The 22,517-nt window shown below is 41.6% G+C and overlaps 5 non-coding genes across 5 annotated transcripts; 2 read left to right on the forward strand and 3 right to left on the reverse strand.

The window, feature by feature from the left end:
* Positions 1-18,309: 18,309 nt before the first annotated feature.
* On the reverse strand, positions 18,310-18,381 carry trnam-cau (transfer RNA methionine (anticodon CAU)). The gene has a single exon. It is a non-coding gene; the product is annotated as a tRNA-Met (tRNA).
* A 259-nt stretch (positions 18,382-18,640) lies between these two features.
* trnak-cuu (transfer RNA lysine (anticodon CUU)) lies at positions 18,641-18,713 on the forward strand. Its single transcript has one exon. It is a non-coding gene; the product is annotated as a tRNA-Lys (tRNA).
* A 1,783-nt stretch (positions 18,714-20,496) lies between these two features.
* trnam-cau (transfer RNA methionine (anticodon CAU)) lies at positions 20,497-20,568 on the reverse strand. Its single transcript has one exon. It is a non-coding gene; the product is annotated as a tRNA-Met (tRNA).
* A 259-nt stretch (positions 20,569-20,827) lies between these two features.
* On the forward strand, positions 20,828-20,900 carry trnak-cuu (transfer RNA lysine (anticodon CUU)). Its single transcript has one exon. It is a non-coding gene; the product is annotated as a tRNA-Lys (tRNA).
* A 1,333-nt stretch (positions 20,901-22,233) lies between these two features.
* Positions 22,234-22,305, reverse strand: trnam-cau (transfer RNA methionine (anticodon CAU)). Its single transcript has one exon. It is a non-coding gene; the product is annotated as a tRNA-Met (tRNA).
* Positions 22,306-22,517: the final 212 nt, after the last annotated feature.

The raw sequence follows: 22,517 nt of genomic DNA on the forward strand, positions 1-22,517 counted from the left end.
TAAGTATTAAAAATTTGAATTGTTTTTATTTGTTAAATGTAAAATACTCCAAACAATAAAACAGTATTTCACTCACCTAATTATTGAATTATCATCCCGGTGACAGAATCCATGAACTCACCTGATCCTTTTCTCTTGTTCATCACCCATTGTCTATATATAACTCTCAGTGACACTATTAGTGGTAAGTCTTGTTATCTTTCAAGTCAGAAGCACTGCCCAAGGGGGAGGGGTTTCTGCGCACTTCCGTAGGAACCCAATCGAAACATCATTCTATCAAAGCTGCCATTGGCCCCTGCGCTCGTCACTCAGAACAGGTCTCTTCCCACTTCCTGTTATATAAAACGTGACGTCAGCGCAGATTAGTCCTCTTTTGCCATTTCGCTGGACTCAGGAACTTAAGCTCTCTGTGTCTGTGTTTGTAATAAACATTCAAACTGCGTATTTCGGCTGGCTGGCTCACTTCATAGTGTTGTTCACCACCATTTTTCATTACACATCGTCTCTGTCTTGTGTGTGTTTAGTTATTATTGATAGCTAATCCTGATTCCGTCCCGTCTGTGAGGTCCAGCTGTGCTTTCGGTTTCAGTTTCGTTCACAAGAGCCTTTTAAAAATAATAGTCGTGTTTATATAGTGCTATATATATTCCGACTGTTTGCTGTGTTGGTTTTTTGTGCGCAGGGCTTTTTCCTCCACAGCAGGAGCACTAGCAGTGACAGTAAAATCAAAGGCCTGGCTGCCTGGCCGGAGCCTCGTTGTGTCATAAGAGACCTGGTTGCGCCTGCACTACAGCCCTCGACTGCGACAGTCAGTTCGCTGAGAACGAGCACTGCTAGCCCTCCCGGTCCGTGCCTCGGTTTTAGATCCCGCTACAGCTGGTGGTCTACTACCCTCGGCCCCCAGACTCCGCGTCACCCGGTGTCCCCGGAAACCCCGGTACATACGGTCACTACGGGCCTACACGGTGCTTCTATCCAGCAGCTGGTGCTTGGTATACACAGTGTTCAGTCCGGCAACAGCAAGGTTGCAAGTGGTTGGTGTCACAGTGCCCCGTGTATATAAACGTTTCTGGGTGGAGACGCACTTACAGCGGCGGGCCCGCTAGGCGCTCTACTTGTTGCAGAGGTGTTCCAGTTGTTGTGTGCCCCTGGTGCAAACACTGACTGGCGCCTCTGCTGCACGTTTCTCACTCCTCTCGCCCCCGCCATTGTGCTGCTTGCGGCCAGCGCACCTTTCCCGCCTGGAGTGGGGAAGTCTTATGCCCTGTCTGTCTGGGCACCGACAGCGGGTGAGATTTGGCTGCGACTTCCAGGTCCGCACTCCCCGGAGGTCCGGCGAGTGAAGGGGGCCTCGGGGGCGCTGGATCTCCACCTCTCCCCGAGCCCCTACGTCTCCTCCACCAGGATGGTAGTGCTGGGGACAGCCGCGTCTCCTGTGCCGGCGTCCCCACCTACTCCCGCTGCTGTGCTGGCTGTCGCTCCCGCACCTGCCACTGCAGCTGCCCCCCCTGCGACAGCGGCGTCGCCCCCACGTGTGCACGCGAACGACAAGGAAGAGCGGTGGAACGACGCCCCCGGGCTCCCTTCCCCTCTTCTGAGTCTTTGCTGGCCTTCTCCCCGCAGCACCATCGGCGAAGGAGGTCAGGCTCAGCTGACAGGGAGCGTGATGTGGCCATCCTCGCTCTCAACAGCATGATGGACCAAATCTGCGCTCTCCTGGCTGCACAGGCAGACGGGCCACCTGGGAGGGAGACCGCCTGTCTCTGGGTCCTCACGAGGACTCAGAGCTCATGGAGGAGCTCATGGAGGAGGAGCTGGTCGCTCCCACCCCTCCTCCTCCGTTGAGCATGGACACCCACCCTGCTCCCACAGGAAAGCACAGGAAGTTCTGGGCAGTCATCCAGAGGGCTGTGGAGTCTCTCCAGCTCCCCTGGCCCTCTGATCCTGCTCCGCCTCGCTCTAGGTTCGAGAGGAGTCATCACGCGCAGCAGCCCACATGTGCCCTCCTGCTGCTGCCTGACCTCCTCGATGAGCTGAGGGCTACCTGGGAACATCCGGCGACAGCCCCCGCCCCCTAGCCAGGAGAGGGCAGGCTTATGCCAGGACCCAGGGCGCGGCAGAAGTGGGCTTGATGGAATTTCCCCATGTGAATTCCACCATAGCCATGCTTGTCTCCCTACCTCCGCTGTCCGCGGAGCCATGCGACCTGGCCTGTCCCAACAGGCTGTGTCATGTCACGGAGACACTGTTCCAGAGGGCGTATGAGGCTGAAGCCCAAGCCTGCTGGCCTTGTACTTGGCTCAGCTGGCAGAAGACTCGGAGCAACATGGCAAATCACCCACCCTGCCCCCTATCACGGAGATAGCGGCGGCGGCGGATCAGCTAGTCAGGATGATGCGCAAGGGGGCAAGGGACGACAGGGCGATCCCTGGCAGCCATTGTGGCGGCGCAGATTTGGCTGTCCCAGGCATTGCGGGTCTCTGAGGTGGACAGGACTCACCTCATGGACGCCCCTATCTCACCAGGCTTTACTTTTGGCCCCTCTGTGGAGGAGATGCTCTCACACACCCTCCAGGAGAGGGAGCAATCCTTGCAGCTGGCCCGAGTGTACTCAGTGGCACCTCAGGTACAGCAACGCAGGCCGTCTGCGGCAGCTCGCCGGCAGGGAGGCCCCCTGCCACAGGCCAGACCACAGCCCAGGTCACAGCCCTGCCCACCTGCCGATCTCCGCCAGAATCTCACTGGCAGGCAGGCGCCCCCCCCAGGCTTGCCACCCTGGCCCCCAGCGGCCCACAGCAGCTAGTGGTGGGAGGGGACTCGGCCCGACCCCACCTCCTCCACCACCCGAGCCCCGCCTCTGAGGCGTTCCAGCAGCCTCTTCCTGCCAGTCCTGCGGGACAGACATTTGCTGGTTCGGACAGACAACACAGTGGTGGTTGCCTATATCAACAGGCAAGGAGGTCTCCGGTCACACAGACTGTACTGTCTAGCACGCCGTCTGCATCTGTGGGCGCAGCCACGGTTTCGCTCCATCAGAGCAGTTCACTTCCCAGGCCTGTCCAACACGGCGGCGGACCTCCTCTCTTGGGGAGGCCCCCAGGTCTCAGAATGGCGCCTCCACCCACTTGTGGTACAACAACTGTGGAGCCGGTTTGGCAGGGCAGAGTCCACACACTGCCCACTATGGTTCTCCGTCCGAGACTCAGGAACCCTAGGGATCGACACGCTAGCCCACACATCTCCTTTACGCATTCCCACCATTCCCCCCTCTCCTGGTGGTCCTGGAGAAGGTCAGGAGAGAAAGAGCGACAGTTCTGCTGATAGCCCCATGGTGGCCTCGCAGATTTTGGTTCGCAGACCTGATCGCCCTCCTCCAAGGAGAGCCTTGGCAGCTCCCAGTGAGAGCAGACTTCTTGTCCCAGGTGTAGGACACGCTTTGGCACCCCAAACCGGGCCTCCTCCAGCTCTGGGCCTGGCTCTGGGCCTGGCCCCTGAGCGGGAGCAATTGATTCCCTCTATGAGGTCGCAGTATTCCTACCACTGGCGGATGGATACCACCTGGTGCCAAGACGGGGGTCATGACCCAATTAATTACCCCATCGGGGTCATACTGCAATTTCTACAAGAACTGTTGGACCAGGGCAAGTCCCCGTCCATGCTCAAAGTGTATCTGGCGGCCATCTCCACATGTCATGTCCGGATTGATGGCGAGCCTCCTGGGTCTCATTTTCTGGTTGTGCAATTTTTTCCCAGGGCTTGTCATGCAGCCTACAGGCATGTTGCCTTACAAGGCCGCCCTGTATATAGTTAATTCATTATACTTGTGTTGCGGTGGTGCATGGCCTGTACCCCGCTCTGTATATTGGTCAGCAGGTCTGTGGCCCGCTCTGGCTGTATTACGCCATAGAGCAGGGGACTGCTGCTGCTGTCCTCCAGCGGATGGCACTTGAGTTCTCCAGTGCCCCGCTGTGTACATAGTTAATTTATTCACGCGGTAAGAGCTGTATTTGCCCTGCATTAGCTGCGCTATTCGACATGTGTCAACTGCTCCTGTGTTCCATATATGGCGCATGAGCCAGCTCCTGCACCCTGTGATATATATATGTGTATATACATATTATGTGTTAAACAGCAGGACTGTGGCTCCATTCTAAAATTGTAGAATGGAGTTCAATGCCGCTGTTCCCAGCTGATGGCACTTGAGTTTTGCTGCCTCGCTGTGTATATAGTTCCTTTGTTAACACTGTTTTATTTGGTATAGTATTCATTAAATAAAAACAATTCAATTTTTTAATACTTATGATTAAAATCTTTAAAAATCAATTCTTAAAATCACTTAAAATTTTTAAAATCTGTGATTTTAACAAAGAACAAAACAATTAACTTCAAAATAAACGTGCCCAAAACAACAAAACAAACGTGATTAAAGCAAAAACTGCTCACCAACATAAAAGTCAAATACATTGAAAATAACTGAAAATGCATTGGACAAAATAAAGAAACAATTAAAAAGGTAAAAATAAAAAACAAACAAAAAAGGTCCAATGCATTTAAAATTAAATCCAAAACGGTCAATGTATTTGACAAAAGAATATAACAAAACTAAACCAAAAAAACCCTAAACAATTAGTGGTTTAAAAGCAACTAAATCTTTAAAAACAATTAAGATTCCTTTTTAAAATCATTTTAAAAACAATCATCCATAAAATATTTAAAAGATCTTGGACTCGGGCTCCAGCATGGGGAACTGTCCTTTGTTAACACAGTAGAGCTAATGTTGCCCTGCGTTAGCTGGTCTAACCAGCAGGCCTCAACTGCTCCTGTGTTCCATGGGCGGCGCATGAGTTCGTTCCTGCACCCCGTGGTGTATATAGTTTGTTTGTACGAAATCTAAATTGTCAGCACAATGGAGCTCTTCCACTCTGTGCTGTTTAGTTGAGTTGGATGCTCTTGTGCTGCGCGCTGACAGCATGAAGGTCTTGCTGTCACGCGATATGTATATATATTGTATATTGTTCAGCTCGGCTACTCTGTTGACTAGCCAGCTATGTATTATGTTGTATTTTTTTCTCATTGGGTCTGTCGCCCCGCTCCTATTGGATCAGGGGTCCACTGCCATGATATTGCGTGGAGGCCGCACAAGTGCTTGATTGCCCGTGCCAGACATTGTGTAAGTAGATTACGGCCTCGCTCCTAGCTGCACTAGTAGAGCAGCCGGGTGTAAGAGTTAACCTCTGTAGCCCCGCTTTGTATATGCTGATTGCAGACAGTTCCCGGTAGAGCATGACTACAGTCCTCGCTCCTGGACGGCTCAGATGTGGCCCTACGGGACGCCTGAGGTTACTATCTGGAGTTGTGTTGCTGAGGCCCCCTAGCGGTCACCTCGGGGCAGGCTCCCTTGTCAGCTCGCTGCCTCCTCCCTTGCGACAGTTTTGTTATATAGTAACCCCTCCCCCTTGGGCAGTGCTTCTGACTTGAAAGATAACGATAGGTTGTGTATGCAACCCTGGTTATCTAAAAAATGAAGCACTGACCAAGGGCTGCAAGGTCGCGTGGGAGTCCTGGCTCCTGGCAAAAGAGGACGAACCTGCGCTGACGTCATGTTTTATATAACAGGAAGTGGGAAGAGACCTGTTCTGAGTGACGAGCGCAGGGGCCAATGGCAGCTTTGATAGAGTGAAGTTTCCATTGGGTTCCTACGGAAGTGCACAGAAACCCCTCCCCCTTGGGCAGTGCTTCCTTTTTCAGATAACCAGGGTTGCATACGCAACCTATCGTTTCGCTATCCAGCTACATTTTTACAAAATACATCTTATAGTATTTTGCCTTTCGTGTTTTTTGCCTGTTCCCTTGCCTTATGATTTTTGGATTTCCTGCTCAAACCTGTTTGCCTGATTGTTGACTTTTTGCCTGCCTTTTGACTACGACTTTGGATTCTCTCTATTGTACTGTTTACTGGAATTTGATCCTCAGCTTATTTCCTGACCAGTGTAATGGGGCTCATTCAGCCATTATTCCTTGTATTTCATCCCACACTTGGGTCCTCAACCTCTGCCTGCTGGCTGACAGTATCATCTGGTAAGCTGTTTGATTCAGTTTCCTCTGGCTTTGTTGAACCCTGTGTTAGAACATAAGAACTTATGAAAGTTTACAAACGAGAGGAGGCCATTCAACCCATTATGCTTGTTTGCTGTCCATTAATAAGTAAGTGATCCAAGGATATTATCCTGTCTATTTTTAAATGTTCCCAAATGTTCAGCTTCCACCACATCGCTGGGGAGTTTGTTCCAGGTTGTGACAACTCTCTGTGTGAAGACGTGTCTCCTGTTTTCTGTCTTGAATGCCTTGAAGCCCAATTTCCATTTGTGTCGCTGGGTCCGTGTGTCCCTGCTGATCTGGTTTGATGTGGTTGATGCCTTTCATGATTTTGAAAACTTGAATCAAGTCCCCACATAGTCTCCTCTGTTCCAGGTTGAAAAGGTTCAGTTCCCTCAGTCCACTAGGACATTCCCTTCCAACCTTGAATAAGTCTGGTTGCTGCGATATCTTTCTTGAAGTGTGGAGCCCAGAACCGTACACAATATTCCAGATGAGGTCTAACTAGTGCATTGTACAGTCTGAACAATACTGCCCTTGTTCTAAATTCTACACTTTTGACAATATACCCTAACATTATGTTTGCCTTTTTAATAGCTTCCACACATTGTTTTGCTGGAGAGAGTGAGGAGTCCACGTAGACTCCTAGGTCTTTCTAATGCGTTACTTCATCTAGTTCTATTCCTCCCATAGTGTAATTATAGTGGACATTTTTGTTACCTGCATGTAAAACCTTGCACTTGTCTACATTGAATTTCATCTGCCAGGTGTCGGCCCACAACTGAATATTATCTAATTCCCTTTGAATAACCTGTGCTGCCGAGCCATCTATTTTAGTATCATCTGCAAATTTGACAAGTTTGCTAACTACCCCAGAGTCCAGATCATTAATATAGATTAGAAAAAGCAAAGGTCCTAATACTGATCCCTGTTAAACTGCTTTAACAACCTCACTCCAGTTAGAAGCAACTCCTCTAATCGACACCCTCTTAAGTTGAGCACAAGGTTCAGGATTGGTCAGGTTTTTGAGCAGCTATTTGAAAGAAGCAACAGTAAGGGTAAGTGTTACAGAAGTCTGACACTTAATACATAAAACTTAAACACACAGTGATATAAGTATATTATTACATTATCAGCTCCAATTATTACAAATGTAATTATTTTTATTAACCCAGCCAATAATGTAACAACTTATTACATTTTGGGCAAAAAGTTATTACGTTATTGGTTCAGAAATTGTATTACATTATTGGTAAGTTATTACATTATTGACATTTATTACATTAAGAACGGAAAATGTATTACATTAATGGTAGTTATTACATTATTGGCTGTTACACACCCTTTACCATGGAGCATTGAGATTTATTTTAAACTGCAAAGCACTTACACACCATTGCACTTCATATGCTGGGGTTGGCTGGTCTTCCCGCAGACTCCATCACTGGTATATTTTTAATTATAAAGCCATTATGGGTTTGCTACCTTCTTATTTATGCTTTAAAAAAAAAAAGTCCATTCACAGGACATTATTTTGCTAACTGTACCAAATGTTAAAATGGATTTTGGAAATAGGGCTTTCATGTACTCTTCCCCATCAGCTTGGAACATCTTAAAAAATAGATTTAAATTGGAAAAACTTGTAAATCACTGATGAGGGATTTTGAGGCTGATTCCTTGACTTGTCAATGTTTTTAATTTTGCTGTTTCTATGATGGCTGTGATTTATTTTTGTTTTTCCTATTATTAGAGTACTTGCATTTGTTATATTGTATTTTGTCATAACGACTTCCTGCTGCCTATCTTGGTCAGGACCAGGGAATAAAATTAACACCCGCCACCTTCCAAATGCGGGTAGATTTAGCCAGTGGTGGGTAAATCTGTCAATTTTACCAGCCACTTTGTCGGGAAGCCAATAAGTGTTCAAGTTCACATCGTTTGGGATGTCAAGAAACACAGCTGACACTAACAGAAACACAGCTGCACTGCTTTTGCATCATGAGTCAATGTTAAACTCTGGAGTAGCCGCCTTTTGTTCTGGAAAGCTCAGGCAGTTTTTGTGGTCTTTTAGAGGGGTAGAGAGTTGGGTAGAGAAAGGGAGAGGGGGGATAGAGATTAGTTGATTCAAATCTCACAAAGCTTACTTTTTAAGCATCAATGGCAGATTTTTATTTATAAATATAAGCATCTCCGCATTTTTGGCAAACAGCTTGTTCCTCTTCTCCTCTACAATATTCCCCGCTGTGCTAAAAAGTCACTCACTATCTACACTACACACTGCACAGAGGTAGTCTTCTGCTGCTTGTGCGAGAGCGGGAAAATGTCTTTTATTGTCCTGCCAAAAAACAAGTGGGTGGTCCGCTCCATGGGATAACTGGCCTCCGGTAGAGATTCATCTGTGATGATGCTGTGCTGCTGATGTCACCGCCACCATGTTCCCCAACTCAGCATACATAGCATACAAGGAGCCAGCTCATGGTACTTTCTCTGGGGGCTCGGAGCCACTCGCTGCCAAACTCACCTCACCATTCTGCTGCTCCAGTCCAGAGGTCAGGACATCAGAAAGCAGCCCACGTATCTGGAGCTTGAGTGCGTCGGGGAAATATCTGTCTTTATACCTTTTAATTAAAAAATATGAATGAATTATTATTTTTTTAAATCAGAATCACAAATACTTTATTGACCCCAAGGGGAAATTGAATTAAGTTACAATTGCTCCATTCTAGAAAATAAATATGTAACAGCATAGAGAAATTATAAGAAAAAAATAGACAATAAGAAATGTTCTATTATTTAATGCATTTCGTAGGTTTTGCTTGGCTCGTTTTGTCATAGTCTTGGCCTCATAACATACTGCAAATTTGCATTTTTATTCTGTAGTCTTATTATTAACTCTTCTTCCAAATGCTTATTTTTACAGCAAATGTAGCTGAATTTGAAGAAAATGCCAGCCAACCTACTGCCTACACAAAATAATAGAACAACACTGTATTCATTTCAGGCTGAAGTTTTCAGCAATAGCTCATTTTATCAATCATTTAGGCCAAGCTAGATATTTTTGCAATATGAATTGGGGAGCCTACTAGAGTTGTCAATAATATAGATTTTTCAATTCGTATATCGATTCTGAATTGAAACATTTTCAATACTCATTTGACTGCTTTCTCGCCTCCTCTTTAATTCACTCTGACAGCAACAGTTGGACACACACACACACACTTGTTCTAATTTCTTATTATTTCTAAATTTATTTGTGACTAATTCCAATAGTGGAGTCATATACAACTAATTAAGAGTTATTTGTGGTGGCTGTAGGCTATTTAAAACAGGTTTCAGGATACAATACTCATCTCCATTGGCACAGTGTTTAAGGAACAGTGCTGTGAATCAGGTGTTCTGAATTTGAATCCTGAAATGTGCTGTAATTTATTTTATTTTAAAAATTATATATAATATATATATATTCCTGAAGTTAAACAAGATCGAACAATTATAAGTCAATTAATAAGACTTTTATACAGCTTCTCTTTTCAATAACACGGTACAGGGAACAATAACGTCTTGTAAATGTTTGACAATGCAAGGAAAATGAACTCACTGATATCCAGTTAAGAGTGGATCATTAATCAAATTCAGCCAAACTAAATGTAAGAAATGTAATAATAATAACAATAGGACATCCAAATGTGCACTGAATTTAATAACAACACAACAAGTAAAATAAACAAATCATCCCTTTGTGCAGTGTAAGTTACATATTTTCAAAAGATAAAAACAAGCTTACTTATGGAAATCCAAAGGCTATGGCAAGTACACAGCACTAGGTGCTACAGACCTGAGTTGGACACACAGCAGCAGTAATGTACATACTATTATGTTTGATTCTGTGATGACCTACATACATACAGACAGCTATGGGTATTGGGAGTAATATTTATTACTACTATGTCCACAATATTGTGTTTGTAGTGCAATACTATGTGTATGCCCTGTCAGGACAATGGCATAGAGGTGTGCACCACTATATTACCGAGGAGGTCTGCATTCAGGATGTGTCCAGTTCCAAGTGCACTGCACAGTGTGAGCTGATGCCAGATGTGAATTCTGATTAGATGTGTGTGTGTATATGTGTACAAATAACAGAATGTGAAACATGGCACTCGCCTCTGTCCAGCACACTGCCGTCATTCATCCACCTGTAGAGTCCTGCTCCTTTAATGCTGTGGCTTATTAACATATGGTAATGACTCTGTAATTGGAAAAATGAGATGCAAATGTTCCGGGCTGACATTATACATGTGCATAGCACAATTGACTTGCGTGAATTGCGTGAAAGCCTTAATTTGACTGAATATACCCATTTCTGTGCGATATTAGCACACATCCAATAACTGAGTAAAACTGTATTCAAACAGTGGGGATAATAGTACACTGTGGAGTGGAGCAAGCGGGTTTGCGAAGCACAAACAGGCTTGCGGGACACAGGAAAACAATGCTATTTTCCAATGTTGCGCAAAGATCTGCACCATTGAATAGCTCTCCTATTTTCTTGCACGGCACTCATTTTGCATGGAAATTGTGGGATGTTTGAATATCAAGCCCTATATGTTTAAATACATTAATAAATATATGAATCAATTTCAGTATTTATTTTCATTTATTCAATATTTATGTATGCATGTATGTATTGAGCCATAATTCTTTAGCTATATGTTCAATTTTGCATGTACATTTTTCTAATGTTTTTCCCAAACAATAATAAGACTCTCTAAAAGGTTATTTTAATGTAATCTAAAAAAATGTTTTATATTCTCATATTCTATAAGCATAAAAAGAACATCAGCTTAAAAAGGCTTTTCATGACATAATTTGAATGATTTTATATATACATATAAAATTATACAATTCCATTTTAAATTATCTATTTGGATTATTAAATTCAGATATATGTCTAGTGGAGCAATACATTTTACTGAAGATTTTCAGACTCATTAAATTGCAGCTGCAGAGTTTCTTTATTTATTATTATTATTATTAATAATAATTATAATTATTATTATTTATTTATTGTCTCCTAAGGTCCTTTATGGCATCTTCCATGATTTTATTTTTAATTCTTTAATTTTAATTCTGCTCTAAATGTTTCTATTGCCATAGAAGCAGTAGGAGAGATTGATTCCTTATTTTTCAAAAAATAAGTAATGATTTCTTATTTTTTATTTTTGAACAACGGTTTCCCAAAAAATAAGTAATGGGCTCATCCTTATTTCTTATTTTTGAAAAAAAAAAAAAAAGTAATGGTTTCTTATGTTTTCTGTTTCCCAGTTATCCATTTTATTACTTATTTTTACATTTCTTTGTAGGTTACTTTTTCAGTTTCATGTATAAAATAAAACATGTATTTCTTTCTGTTTCCATTTTATTCAAGAAATAAGTAATGGTTACATATTCCTTATTTCAGTTTGCCTGTTTTTCATTAAATAAGTAATGGTTACTTATTTTGTATATCCCTTTCTGAATTTATGGACTTATGGGACAACAGTATTACATATACATCGATTACAGGCAAACTGAAAAAGTAGCCAACAAGGAAAAGTAAATTTATAAATAAGTGTCTATTTATTTATTTATTTATTCTTTACTCTGTGTATTTATTTTTAAATTTGGTATGGATTATCCTCCATACACGGTGGGTGTAAAACTGGAAAATGCCATCACTTCGTCAATATGTGGATTTTTTAAATTGTGAAGATACTCCAGAGGAATTATCCCTCGATTCTGATGTAATTGATTAAATTGAATACAGTCAGTCTGACACAGATGACAGAAACACTGATTAATGATTATGTATTCATTATAGTGATCACTGACTAAACCTTAACTTTGCTGATTATTTACCCCCTGCTAAATGATTAAATCCTATGACCTATACACTGTACAACTTTTTTTTAATTGGTCAAATTAAATTAGATTGTTATACAATTGATAAGAAAACTCTTTTTATTATTTGTTCACAGTTGGACTTGTTTTCAACAAGTTCTGCTGTACACCTATATTGCATTAGATCACAGAAGTTTAAATCTAAATTATATTGTAATATACTGATAGTTTGGATTTCTAAAAGTAGGTAAAATGATTAATAGATTAGCAAGCAATTTATTTAAAGATTTAAACAAATATAGATAGAAGACAGTAAAGTTTCAATTTTGAAAGGTGCTCTTTTACATTTTGCTTTAGATTGTATGTAAAAGATAAGTCTTGCTTATTATAATATTTTCATAAAAATATTTAATTAGTACATAGAATCTGTTATAATTTTGACTAAAATATATAATTGTATTATGGCTGTACACGTTTACAAAATAAAATCAGTCACACTTTATAATAAGGTCCCCGTACACTCTAAGACACAGGTCGTCAATAGGCGGCCCGCGGGCCAAATCCAGACCGCCAGACGCTTTTGACTGGACCGTGAGAATAATTTTAATTAACTTTTTATCTATATATATATATATATATATATTAATGTAATGATACGGAGGTTTGTTGCACTCAGTGCTTGTTATAGTGTGGAACCTAGTCGCAGCAATTCCTGGTTATTAGCCAATATGATGTGATGTATTAATATGGGCTGTCCTATATAGAGCCAGTGTTCAGTTAGTAGCAAGTTGATTGCTCGCAGATTCCCGGTTGAGCGGCACATTGTACTCGTCAAAAACACAAAACAATAACAGGTATTCGGTTTTCCTGATTTCTAAAAATAAGCAGCTAAAATGTGCATTGTTTGTCGTGTGGACAGATGTCAACCTCGCCTCTAAAATATAAAAGTGCACACACATGACCCCCGGTGCCATAGCTTGTGTTTACCTAGAAACTCCTACGTCAGCAGTGGAAGCTGATTTCCAATGCAGACGCGTATTTCCAGCAGTGACACATCGAGAATTGTGCATCCTCACCCATTTCAATTACAGAGACCCACCAAAACAGATCTGTGATTGAGAAGCAACAGAAACCATGGGCCAGATTAAATCAAAACTTTGACCCACCTGCTAATAGAAAACTACACAACTGTACTCAGTTGCGGCTTCATTTTTAGTAAGATGCCACTTTCTTCTAATCATAAATGTAACCGCTAATATGGATAGTTGTGTAGTTTTCTAATAGCGGGTGAGCCAAAGTTGTGATTTAATCTGGCCCCATGTCTAGTTTGCATATATAGTGTGTTTTTCGCTGGTGATATGTGGTTGTGAAGCAAAGACATGTTTGAGTCCAAATCTGCCTGATTTCATGGAGATTTTGAGTTTAGTTTTTTGACTTCGAAAAGACTCAATCATGCATTTCAGGTCTCCAGTTGTCAAAATCTTTTGGGGGAGCACCCCCAGACCCCCCACTCTGAATTACTCAATACACCCTGCCCTCATTTTTCAACACTAATTTTGTGCAGTGCACAGTGGGACAAAGGGGATTGGTAAAAAACTTGAATTTAATAAGACACAAACAGCTTGAAAGTGTATGTTTATCTATATGACTACAATAATCTTTAACAAATTTAAATGTAAGTGGTCTGAAACCGTTTTAATACTAATATATACAAGTATTTAAACATTTTATTTGTGTAGTTTGTTGAATGCACTAAATATAAGCGATGGGGTATATTACTAATTCACAGAATTGTGTGTGTTGGAAAGGGTAATTTGAAGTTGTGACATCCCCCCCCCACCCCATGTCTGGACCTTGACTATACCTTAACCAAGAAATTTGGACCCTGACACAAAAATTATTGACTACCCCTGCTCTAAGAAGTAAAGGTTCTAATAAGAACCTTTTAGGGTTCTTGGGGTTGATACTGTGGAGGAACCCTTAAAGGTTCTTATTAGAACCTTTTTGCAAACAAGGATCCTTAAAGAACCTTATGGTTCTATTTGGAACTTTTTTGTTTTCTTATAAACATTCACATAAATTTACTCACAGCTGGGTTTTTTCTTGATCAATATATCTCACACATATAATGATAGCTTTTATTTGGAGAACTTTGTGTGCAGTGTATTGAAATGTGCTGAGAAAAGTGCAGTCAGCAAAACAATATTGGGGCTTCTCCTTCTCTAACAATACAGATGCATAGTTATACCAAATTATTCGAATTATTGGCTTTTCAATTATTAATTAATATCACAGATTTTTAGAAGCCCGTTGTCGGTAGTTTAAAACACAACTTATAATTCTAATTAGCCTTTACATTTAGTTAAATCAACATCAGTAAAACATTATTTAAAATATATATTTTTATTTCAAATAGATCAAAATAGTGTAGTATTGTACATAACTCTATTATAATCATAAAATTGCATTTACAAATAAATACAGGCAAGTAAAACAATGTTTGATGCTGGTAGCCTTTAAAAAAAACAATACATATATGCAACAAGTAAAACAATGATTGATGCTGGTAGTATTAAAAAAAAAAAATCCATGCATGCAATTAAAACCATTTTGATGCTGGTAGCCTTTAAAAAACTATAAATACATGCAACAAGTAAAACAATGTTTGATGCTGGTAGTATTTTAAAAAACAACAATGAATGAATTCAATTAAAACCATTTTAATGCAGCCTTTAAAAAACATGCAACAAGTAAAACAATGTTTGATGCTGGTAGTATTTAAAAAAACAACAATCCATACATTCAAGTAAAACCATTTTGATGCTGGTAGCCTTTAAAAAAACCAATACATATATGCAACAAGTAAAACAATGTTTAATGCTGGTAGTACTTAAAAAAAAAATATTTGATTACAACCATTTTAATGCAGCCTTTAAAAAACATGCAACAAGTAAAACAATGTTTGATGCTGGTAGTATTTTAAAAAACAACAATAAATACATTAAAGTAAAACAATTTTGATGCTGGTAGCCTTTAAAAAAACAATACATATATGCAACAAGTTAAACGATGTTTAATGCTGGTAGTATTTAAAAAACAAAATCCATGCATGCAATTAAAACCATTTTGATGCTGGTAGCCTTTAAAAAACTATAAATACATGCAACAAGTAAAACAATGTTTGATGCTGGTAGTATTTTAAAAAACAACAATTAATAAATTCAATTAAAACCATTTTAATGCAGCCTTTATAAAAACATATGCAACAAGTAAAACTATGTTTGATGCTGGTAGTATTTGAATAAACAACAATAAATACATTAAAGTAAAACCATTTTGATGCTGGTAGCCTTTAAAAAACTATAAATACATGCAACTAGTAAAACAATGTTTGATGCTGGTAGTATTTTAAAAAACAACAATAAATACATTAAAGTAAAACAATTTTGATGCTGGTAGCCTTTAAAAAAACAATACACATATGCAACAAGTAAAACGATGTTTAATGCTGGTAGTATTTAAAAAAAATGTATGCATTCAATTAAAACCATTTTAATGCAGCCTTTAAAAAAACATATGCAACAAGTAAAACAATGTTTGATGCTGGTAGTATTTAAAAAACAACAATCCATGCATAGTATTAAAATCATTTTGATGCTGGTAACAAACATTTGATGAATTATATTTTTTCTGTGTATAATACTTAAGTATATAGACAATAAATATGGTACATAAACACGTCTGGTACACATCTAACACCTTGCCAATCTATGCCAAAAGAAAGTGTATTAAACATACTATACTAGGTGGAGATTTCTGACCTTTCTGAATGCCTAGAATGAATTTCACAATGAATAGGAGGGTATTTTTTACTCTTTGTGGATATTTTATATTGTAAACAAAATAGGAGGCAAAAAGGTAACCGAATCCTTAGGGGAGGTCCTCGGGTTCCTCAACAAGCAAATGTTGTCCATCCATTATGAGACACATTTCTGCATCCAGCTGGAAGGGATTTCTACAGATTTTAATGACTGGTGTCGTAGCTATAGGATCCTTCAGTAAAACATACAAAATTACTTGATCTGTGTTTAAAAAACAAAATGAATCTGTGTGGAAGCTTTTTCATATTTTCATATTCACAATAACTTTTACCTACAGGTACACATTTTCAGTGCAGTTTCCAGTCACTCCAGCTTTTATCACGTTTGGGTATTCAGTGTGTCTCAGGCAGATTAAATAATGGCTAGCTCTATATTCTGACTCAAACCTTATTTGAGGAACTATGATTTGAAAATAAAAATGCGTGCATATTCTCACTAATAAGATTATGATAATAATAATAATAATAATAATAATAATAATAATAGTCATAAATAAAAAAAACATGTTTACCTTGTTATCACATAAAGGAGTTCTGTCTCCTCTTTCAACAGATGGGGAAGAAGCAATGTAGCAGCTGTTAGTTTAAGACAAATAAAATAAATATGCACAAATAAACATTTATATAAAAGCCATCATTTTTGGAAAGATTACATGATGGCTTGCCAACCATATCAGCCAATCAGAGTTCTGGAACTAAATGTAAATTATTAACTTGCAAAAAGGCTGCAAAAGTTGTGTACTTAGCTAGCTTTATTAATATAAAGAAATATAAGATTGTGCAGCAGAATATGCTACTTGTTTGGATGTACCTCTGTGTGTTTCATCCACTTCACTTTGTCTTGCTGCATCATACAGATCAAGGAGATTCTTGCCCGTCTCTTTCCTTTTGCATTCTTTCATCTGTAGTGAGCTGCACTGATAGACAATAAATGTCCACTGGAACATTTTATCACCAACTGTGAATTTAAATTTAAATAAAATTGTTCATCAGCTTTTTACTCATTGATATGGGTTACAAACCTTTGGTTGTTTTGTCTTCCTAATTCAAGCATCTTCATAATTATTTATTTTGCTTCCTTCTACTTTCTTCCCAAACCTTTCGCTCATTGTCAGGACTTCTGTCTCATGAACTAACGGTTTTCTTTCTTTTTTTAATTTGTTTCGTAGTATAGTTGCCAGGATTCCTGAAAGGGGAGGTGGGGATCACAATTGCTTTTTGAAATATGTGCAGAGGTCTCCATTTCTAATTCAGAACTGATTACACATTGTTACTTACATAGCCATTTCCTGTGTGGTCTCCAAGAAATGGGCATCTTCTTATTAAAGCACTGCAATCAGCTGTGTTTTGTTTGTTGGAAGGATACCTGAAACAAAGTGAAAGAAAAACAAGACAAATACTATGGATGAAATCCAACAACTTACCTTTTAGCATAATATATTTTCTAATATTTTTCTTAGTAGACACCCTAATGCAGGGAATTATAACATTTACATGACATTAACCATTTATGCTGTTTTACTGGAGTAACCCCATCATACGAAAGTAATAAACACACTTATTATAGAGAAAAATATGCATAATTTAGTAAAACAACCATGTCCTGATTACAAGGTTTAAAACTCACTGATTTTCACATAATTAAAATTACAAATTTGTGAAGTCAGACCCATAAAAAAAGGTCCATTAATATGTGCTTTAGTATGTTTTTACAGTAAACCATCCAATAAGATTCAAGTTCATACTTAATTGTATTGTTATACATACTAAGTGTATTTAATCATGTTGTCAAAGAGGACCTGAATGATCTGTGACTTCTCAAAACAGCAATGAGATCCTCAGACTTTTCATCAATTTTCTATATGAGAACCACAGGAAACTCTGGCAAGCGGTACACAATGGGCCATATTTTGCTATTACGAGAAGCGCCCATTGATTCCTCCCTAATGAAAAGAACAAAATTAAGAAATTAATTCAAGTCATTTTGGTAATAGGAAAACATATGATATGTAGGCTATAGAAAGAATATAAATTAATATACATTTGATAAAAATATATGTAAGGATGTGTCTTCTGAATCATTAAGATGCTTTATTGTTGATGTGAGTGGCACTGCCTTGCTTTCTAATGCAGTGAGCAATTTAATGTTGTCAGTTGAGACCAACGACTGTCAATGCTAGCTTCTCCCAGAGCTGTGATTTGCCTCGTCCTAGCCTTTCGCAAGGGCACGAGTTTGCAGGCTACAGTGACATTCACAAATGTTGAAAGACAGAAATACAGATAGATAGATGGATGGATGGATGGATAAATATTCCTTCAGTCAGCGTGAGAAGCCTTTTACGATTGCTTAGAAAACGAACTGGCTGCTGGAGTTTTTCAAGTCCTCAAGTGCAGGTGAGGTCTCTGAGAGCATATGGCTTTCTGTTACGCAACGCAAAGGAATCTAAAAGTCATAGCAGAGAATGGTTTCGATCCATCGACCTCTGGGTTATGGGCCCAGCACGCTTCCGCTGCGCCACTCTGCTCACTTGCAGGAGCTGGCCTTCACGCAAAAGTGCCAATGATGTGCTCACGTCGAGCAGGCGCTCGTAGTTCGGCATGAACTGCAGCCTGTAACCCTCCCAAGAAGTCTTTGGACCAGAATAGACGATTTGAGCCGAAGCCTCCGGATGGTGAATGCAGGCACGGAAGTCGGAAAGTATTGGACGCCCGTGCGTCCGTCAAGTGGCCGCATTTCTTCTTGCAGACTCCGGCGGGCTGTCTTGCGCTGCGGCCCCCGCAGTGGCCCGGCTAGCTCAGTCGGTAGAGCATGAGACTCTTAATCTCAGGGTCGTGGGTTCGAGCCCCACGTTGGGCGCCTCCTTCTGCTTGTTGCCTTTCTTTATGGTAAGGAAGTGTAGAGTGGCGAAGGGGGCGGTAAAAGCCTGCTGGTTCAGGAAGCAGGCTGATGTGTGCACTTGTTGTCAGTTGAGACCAACGACTGTCAATGCTAGCTTCTCCCAGAGCTGTGATTTGCATCGTCCTAGCCTTTCGCAAGGGCACGAGTTTGCAGGCTACAGTGACATTCACAAATGTTGAAAGACAGAAATACAGATAGATAGGGATAGATAGATGGATGGATGGATAAATATTCCTTCAGTCAGCGTGAGAAGCCTTTTACGATTGCTTAGAAAACGAACTTGCTGCTGCAGTTTTTCAAGTCCTCAAGTGCAGGTGAGGTCTCTGAGAGCATATGGCTTTCTGTTACGCAACGCAAAGGAATCTAAAAGTCATAGCAGAGAATGGTTTCGATCCATCGACCTCTGGGTTATGGGTTGCTTGTTGCCTTTCTTTATGGTAAGGAAGTGTAGAGTGGCGAAGGGGACGGTAAAAGCCTGCTGGTTCAGGAAGCAGGCTGATGTGTGCACTTGTTGTCAGTTGAGACCAACGACTGTCAATGCTAGCTTCTCCCAGAGCTGTGATTTGCCTCGTCCTAGCCTTTCGCAAGGGCACGAGTTTGCAGGCTACAGTGACATTCACAAATGTTGAAAGACAGAAATACAGATAGATAGGGATAGATAGATAGATAGATAGATAGATGGATGGATGGATAAATATTCCTTCAGTCAGCGTGAGAAGCCTTTTACGATTGCTTAGAAAACGAACTTGCTGCTGCAGTTTTTCAAGTCCTCAAGTGCAGGTGAGGTCTCTGAGAGCATATGGCTTTCTGTTACGCAACGCAAAGGAATCTAAAAGTCATAGCAGAGAATGGTTTCGATCCATCGACCTCTGGGTTATGGGTTGCTTGTTGCCTTTCTTTATGGTAAGGAAGTGTAGAGTGGCGAAGGGGACGGTAAAAGCCTGCTGGTTCAGGAAGCAGGCTGATGTGTGCACTTGTTGTCAGTTGAGACCAACGACTGTCAATGCTAGCTTCTCCCAGAGCTGTGATTTGCCTTGTCCTAGCCTTTCGCAAGGGCACGAGTTTGCAGGCTACAGTGACATTCACAAATGTTGAAAGACAGAAATACAGATAGATAGGGATAGATAGATAGATAGATGGATGGATGGATAAATATTCCTTCAGTCAGCGTGAGAAGCCTTTTACGATTGCTTAGAAAACGAACTTGCTGCTGCAGTTTTTCAAGTCCTCAAGTGCAGGTGAGGTCTCTGAGAGCATATGGCTTTCTGTTACGCAACGCAAAGGAATCTAAAAGTCATAGCAGAGAATGGTTTCGATCCATCGACCTCTGGGTTATGGGTTGCTTGTTGCCTTTCTTTATGGTAAGGAAGTGTAGAGTGGCGAAGGGGACGGTAAAAGCCTGCTGGTTCAGGAAGCAGGCTGATGTGTGCACTTGTTGTCAGTTGAGACCAACGACTGTCAATGCTAGCTTCTGCCAGAGCTGTGATTTGCCTCGTCCTAGCCTTTCGCAAGGGCACGAGTTTGCAGGCTACAGTGACATTCACAAATGTTGAAAGACAGAAATACAGATAGATAGATGGATGGATGGATGGATAAATATTCCTTCAGTCAGCGTGAGAAGCCTTTTACGATTGCTTAGAAAACGAACTGGCTGCTGCAGTTTTTCAAGTCCTCAAGTGCAGGTGAGGTCTCTGAGAGCATATGGCTTTCTGTTACGCAACGCAAAGGAATCTAAAAGTCATAGCAGAGAATGGTTTCGATCCATCGACCTCTGGGTTATGGGCCCAGCACGCTTCCGCTGCGCCACTCTGCTCACTTGCAGGAGCTGGCCTTCACGCAAAAGTGCCAATGATGTGCTCACGTCGAGCAGGCGCTCGTAGTTCGGCATGAACTGCAGCCTGTAACCCTCCCAAGAAGTCTTTGGACCAGAATAGACGATTTGAGCCGAAGCCTCCGGATGGTGAATGCAGGCACGGAAGTCGGAAAGTATTGGACGCCCGTGCGTCCGTCAAGTGGCCGCATTTCTTCTTGCAGACTCCGGCGGGCTGTCTTGCGCTGCGGCCCCCGCAGTGGCCCGGCTAGCTCAGTCGGTAGAGCATGAGACTCTTAATCTCAGGGTCGTGGGTTCGAGCCCCACGTTGGGCGCCTCCTTCTGCTTGTTGCCTTTCTTTATGGTAAGGAAGTGTAGAGTGGCGAAGGGGACGGTAAAAGCCTGCTGGTTCAGGAAGCAGGCTGATGTGTGCACTTGTTGTCAGTTGAGACCAACGACTGTCAATGCTAGCTTCTCCCAGAGCTGTGATTTGCCTCGTCCTAGCCTTTCGCAAGGGCACGAGTTTGCAGGCTACAGTGACATTCACAAATGTTGAAAGACAGAAATACAGATAGATAGGGATAGATAGATAGATAGATAGATAGATGGATGGATGGATAAATATTCCTTCAGTCAGCGTGAGAAGCCTTTTACGATTGCTTAGAAAACGAACTTGCTGCTGCAGTTTTTCAAGTCCTCAAGTGCAGGTGAGGTCTCTGAGAGCATATGGCTTTCTGTTACGCAACGCAAAGGAATCTAAAAGTCATAGCAGAGAATGGTTTCGATCCATCGACCTCTGGGTTATGGGTTGCTTGTTGCCTTTCTTTATGGTAAGGAAGTGTAGAGTGGCGAAGGGGACGGTAAAAGCCTGCTGGTTCAGGAAGCAGGCTGATGTGTGCACTTGTTGTCAGTTGAGACCAACGACTGTCAATGCTAGCTTCTCCCAGAGCTGTGATTTGCCTTGTCCTAGCCTTTCGCAAGGGCACGAGTTTGCAGGCTACAGTGACATTCACAAATGTTGAAAGACAGAAATACAGATAGATAGGGATAGATAGATAGATAGATGGATGGATGGATAAATATTCCTTCAGTCAGCGTGAGAAGCCTTTTACGATTGCTTAGAAAACGAACTTGCTGCTGCAGTTTTTCAAGTCCTCAAGTGCAGGTGAGGTCTCTGAGAGCATATGGCTTTCTGTTACGCAACGCAAAGGAATCTAAAAGTCATAGCAGAGAATGGTTTCGATCCATCGACCTCTGGGTTATGGGTTGCTTGTTGCCTTTCTTTATGGTAAGGAAGTGTAGAGTGGCGAAGGGGACGGTAAAAGCCTGCTGGTTCAGGAAGCAGGCTGATGTGTGCACTTGTTGTCAGTTGAGACCAACGACTGTCAATGCTAGCTTCTGCCAGAGCTGTGATTTGCCTCGTCCTAGCCTTTCGCAAGGGCACGAGTTTGCAGGCTACAGTGACATTCACAAATGTTGAAAGACAGAAATACAGATAGATAGATGGATGGATGGATGGATAAATATTCCTTCAGTCAGCGTGAGAAGCCTTTTACGATTGCTTAGAAAACGAACTGGCTGCTGCAGTTTTTCAAGTCCTCAAGTGCAGGTGAGGTCTCTGAGAGCATATGGCTTTCTGTTACGCAACGCAAAGGAATCTAAAAGTCATAGCAGAGAATGGTTTCGATCCATCGACCTCTGGGTTATGGGCCCAGCACGCTTCCGCTGCGCCACTCTGCTCACTTGCAGGAGCTGGCCTTCACGCAAAAGTGCCAATGATGTGCTCACGTCGAGCAGGCGCTCGTAGTTCGGCATGAACTGCAGCCTGTAACCCTCCCAAGAAGTCTTTGGACCAGAATAGACGATTTGAGCCGAAGCCTCCGGATGGTGAATGCAGGCACGGAAGTCGGAAAGTATTGGACGCCCGTGCGTCCGTCAAGTGGCCGCATTTC

The sequence above is a fragment of the Amia ocellicauda genome, chromosome 12 (genome assembly GCF_036373705.1).
Source record: "Amia ocellicauda isolate fAmiCal2 chromosome 12, fAmiCal2.hap1, whole genome shotgun sequence".
NCBI classification, from domain to species: domain Eukaryota; kingdom Metazoa; phylum Chordata; class Actinopteri; order Amiiformes; family Amiidae; genus Amia; species Amia ocellicauda.